Raw genomic sequence first — 4,882 nt, 5'->3', positions numbered from 1 at the left:
TTCCATCGTCTTGCTTTAATAATATATACATCACTTTGGAAGAAGCTGAAAATATGCCACTGCTATATATACCAAGAAGTAATTGTCCATTGTATAGATGCACACAGAAAGTATTCTTTCTCCCTGACACTTGGGCAAATGCTCCTCCAATGCAGTTGACAACTGAGAGCCGTCTGGGTTGTGGTTGCTATAGCTACAACACTAAGAAAAATGTGACAAGATATTTTCTCACGGTCTTATCTTTACACTTTACCAAGCAAATTGTGCTTTGACATCCTAAAACGTTGTTGGCAACTACAGGTTTTTGTAGGTCATCTGAATGATACAAGTAAACCTAATGAAGATCTTTCCTCTATGAAAAGACAAGTATTAAAAAAACCCATCAAAACAGTATTCACTATATTCAAACTATACACATTATTTGCTCATCTGGTGTGTGGACAGAGGCAAGTAGTCAGCACCTCATGGAACAAGAGTGCTGTGGCACAACAGAGGAGCTGTTTCCCTCTGGTGGTCATTATGGGTATGACGATCATAAGAGAACAGGAGAACGGGTTTGTGAATGGTTTGAGCAACCAAAATACAGAGAAACTCTTGTATGGTTCCCCATAAAGAATCTTTTTTGTATCAAAGGATGGAACCTTTTTATCTAAGAGTATACTGCTATTTTTATACAATCTGGTAATTTAATCATCTTTATGTATATATATCCCCTTTGTTCTTCATGCATGCAATTCACTTAAATTCCGTTCAGTTTAATTCAATTCAACTTTATTTAAATAGTGCCATAACATGTACAGTATGTCCAATGCGCTTTAAAGAACCCAGCTTGGACTTGGATGCGGGACCTGGTTTGTCCGTCTGACATTCAGTCTATCCGGCTTCGAGTCTTTAACCTTAATGTAACTAACTTAAACTTGATCACGTGGAGTGGACTGTAGCTGCTTTTGGAATTTATAGGGAGCAGACAGTACATTGACTACATATAGCCTAGTACAGTGAGGTTTCATATATTGGGTTGGTCTTCATGACACCCTCATCTCCTGACAGGTCTGACTCTGAAGCATGGCCTGGTCCGTGGCCACAGGCTGCAGGGTCACTGGTCTGCCTGCCCAGCTGTGCAAGTTAGACCGCTTCTTCCTGCTCTCCCTGGCCAATGCATAAGGGGAGCCTACAGAAGCAATGCAAATGTATACCACACACAAATGTATATAGACATGTACAGACAGTGCACACACACACACACACACACACACACACACACACACACACACACACACACACACACACACACACAGTGAAAAGGTGCTTTTTTTCTTCAAGAAAAATCGACAGTTTCAGAGCAACTTACAGTTCTCATCCGACAATCCCTCTTCACTGTTATTCCTGGAAGAAGCAGGAGAAGCCTGTTACTTTTGTGAATTGTTATTATAGTTGTTGATATTATTGAAAGAATACAGAATGACACTGAAAGTATATTTATGACAAAAGGAAATGTTTTAAAAATGCCATTCTGAGTGTGTGCTTCACCTTGGGTTCTGGTTATTCTTCTGGGCAGTAGAATGATGACCATGGCAACAATGAAAAGAACAAACATTGTCACACCGACAATATAAATCGACAAGGCTCCTATATAGAACACAAAATGTCAGCGTCATTTCCTCTAGAAGATGGACAGTATAAATTGACAAGGATCCTAGAGAACACAAAATATCAGCGTCATATCCTCTTAAAGATAAACAAAGGAACCCTGGTAACCTGCAGTTTCTTTGTAATAAAATGCTTCCATATTATTTTAATAATTAGAATAAATAGGATAATATAAGAAAACCAGATGAAAATAGTGTTTTAAAACTGTTTTAAAATACCATCTGGGTCTGTGGTAATATAATATAATATAATTGTAAATTTGTTAATAATATAATATAATTGTAAATTTGTTTAGGCCCTATATCATTTAACACTTTAGCCCAGTCTAGAAGTTATTAAGTTAATATTATCACCAGTTGGATCCTCCACATTGACTGTAGTGTTGGTGAGTAATTTCCAGTTCTGATTAGCATTGATATAAACTTGTAATATACACAGATACTGTCCACTGTTGGAGTGAGTGGCATCCCTGATCATCAGATTATGGTTCTTGCGAGCTTCAACACGTTGCGTTGTGTTTGATATCTGAATCAACACACCACTGTCAGCAGCACAGTGTTTATGCAGCCCATAATCTGATAGTGAATTGTAATGATAGGAATACAAGCATATGCTGCTGTTATGACTGAGTTTGATCCAGTACACCACAAAGGGGTATTTGGAATGCCCCTTTGCTTGAGAAGTGCATGTGAGATCAATCAGTCCTCCTGCAGACACACGCACTGCACTCTCATTGGTAGATTCAGACAGCACTGTGAGAACAGAAATAGAAAATGCAATGTTAATATGGTGCTGCTGTCAAGGTTCTGAAGTAATTGTCTTAATAGTCTGTATTTTCTTTCTTCAATTCAATTGTTCTTGTACACAGAGCCTATAGTGTAAAGCCTAGCTAGACAGGTGCACTCATCTGTCCTTCACATCATATGCATGATACACTCAAACGAATGTGTTGGAAACAACAGAAACCGTGTTGCCCCTATCTGGACATAGAGCAAGGCCGTAGTCATGATGTCAACATTGGGGGGGACCAAATCTGTGGTGGGGTCTGAGGGACCCCCAAACAGAATTTCAATACATTTCCTACCATGCAAAAATATTATTAAAAATCACAAACAAGTCGTTAGTTCAGTCAATTAGGTTATTCCAAACTCATCATATGATAACCTCTATATTAAATGTGGTTCTTTGACTTATTAGGCTACTTAAACCTGAAGCTTTTTTTAATTAAACGAATGATTATACTCATAAGTTTGGAGCCTATAAAGATTTTGTCTTTTAATTTAGATTGTATTATGCTGGCGGCTAATCACACAATTTTAACGTAGTTTGAAAGGGACAGGATTCAGGAATAGGCTACTAAGACAGGCCCCTCTTCTGTCTGACTCACCTCATGTTACCCCTGTATGCATTATAGACTGGCTTCTGACAGAAATTACGTTTTGTGCCAACATGTAGAAACACTAGGCCTACTACAGCCTTTAATTGGTGCAATGGAGGTGCAAATTCCTTTCTTTGGTTATTGTCCACGATTCACATTAACTGTAGGCTATCACGTATTGTAAACGTCGCCACATTTGATCACGTTTTGCCTGCATGGATGCACGATTGAGTGCGCATCTAAATAATATGCAAGATGCAACAATCATTTCTAAGAGGCCTATACACGGTAATTTCTGGCATTACTACTAGCATATGAATGCATTATTTATGTTGAAAGACGTGAAAGAAATGACACAGGCTTGCACAAATTCATCATTTAAAATAAAACGTTTCACTTTCGCTATCATTGCGAGAATAGGCTACAATATGGAAAATGTTCCCTTTCAGTCTGATCGGCTCCAAACATGTATGGGATTTCCTTAGCCTGTGCTACACCGATCCAAGAAGTTTTGTGAAAATTGTACCGGTAGCTTTTGCGATATTGTTGACAGCCCTACCTCATAGGGTGCAGTAAATGGAAGCTTTTGATAGCGCACGCCACTAACAAAAAACGGAAAATCACCAGGACAAACCACTCAGGGGTGTAGGCTACTCTGGAACCATCACTAATTTGTGCGTTATTTACGTTTGATTACATTTCAGATAGCCTACGTGTTGGTTTCCTGTAGGCCTAGTATAGCGCTTTATTCTTTCTTTATTTTTCTATGTCCGAATATTGGGGGGGACATTTTGGTCATATTTGAATATTGGGGGGGACACGTCCCCCTCAATGTCTATGGGGACTACGGCCCTGACATAGAGATGTGTTAAAAACAATGGAAGTTGTGTTATGTTCAACACATTCGTTTGTACAAGATAAGACATGCTTAAAAAAGCTGCACATTTCTGCTTTAAATGAATAATCTCTTTCAAACCTACCCTCGGATTCTGCTTGAGAAATTATGTAGGACTCCATGTGATGAGAGGAAGGTTTGAATGGATAAAGAGAGACATCTGTAGTGGGGAAGTTACTCACACAGGCAAAGAACCCACTTTTGACAATGATCTGACAGCCTTTAGAATCAATCTTTTTAATGGCCTGGCAGATTTGAGACATTTGTGAGAAATTGCTCTGTTGTATTTTACAATCTAGTGTTGTCTGAATTTATGTCAACCTCCCATTGACATGTTTTACAGGACAGAGTTACCTCCTCCCCTTTCTTAAGGTGATGAAAATGAGTGGACCCTGTAGAACGCAAATCAACTTCAAAATCAACTATTTCAATCATGTTATAAAGAAATATTATATCATAAAGAAATGTTATGAATAATTTGTGCTCTGACTTTCTGTGCAAATATATCACAAAAACCAACAAATTAGGACACTACTGATCTTGCACTTACAGTATCTTTGCAAACGCATGCAACAACTCATGGATCACCAACACTCTGCATCTCAATCCTACTGTAACTAGGTGAAGTCACTATTCTTACCGTGGCACTGCATCAGGAGATGAAAGAAGGGCAGCAGATACACTGTCCTCATCATGCAGAGGAAGGAGATAGACTAGCTGATTTATTCAGATGATATATTAGTGAACACAGGATGTAGCATGATCACTACAGGACGTTGTGGTTTGCATGAAGCTCAACTATGTCTCAAGTGGTCAAGTCAAATTGCTATTATTATCTTCAGGAAGTAGGAAAGTTATAGCAGCATTCCATGCATTACATTGTATCAGTCCTGTCCAACTTTCACAATCAAAGTATATCTTGCTTGTGTGTGTGTGTGTGTGTGTGTGTGTGTGTGTGT

The 4,882-nt window shown here is 38.7% G+C and overlaps 1 long non-coding RNA gene across 1 annotated transcript; it reads right to left on the bottom strand.

Annotated features, from left to right (window-relative positions):
- Positions 1 to 800: 800 nt before the first annotated feature.
- On the bottom strand, positions 801 to 4,614 carry LOC143133111 (uncharacterized). The gene is made up of 6 exons (XR_012988448.1): positions 4,564 to 4,614; positions 4,009 to 4,315; positions 2,004 to 2,402; positions 1,531 to 1,629; positions 1,352 to 1,386; positions 801 to 1,171 (listed from the first exon to the last, which is right to left on the bottom strand). It is a non-coding gene; the product is annotated as an uncharacterized LOC143133111 (long non-coding RNA).
- Between the last annotated feature and the right edge of the window lie 268 nt (positions 4,615 to 4,882).

This window comes from Alosa pseudoharengus, unplaced genomic scaffold (genome assembly GCF_046254945.1).
Source record: "Alosa pseudoharengus isolate Yale_2024_CS ecotype anadromous, Long Island Sound unplaced genomic scaffold, YU_APseudo_1.1 YU_APseudo_1.1_scf_19, whole genome shotgun sequence".
Lineage (NCBI taxonomy): Eukaryota > Metazoa > Chordata > Actinopteri > Clupeiformes > Clupeidae > Alosa > Alosa pseudoharengus.
The sequence above is the reverse complement of the archived record's forward strand: the minus strand, read 5'-3'. Positions and strand labels throughout refer to the sequence as shown.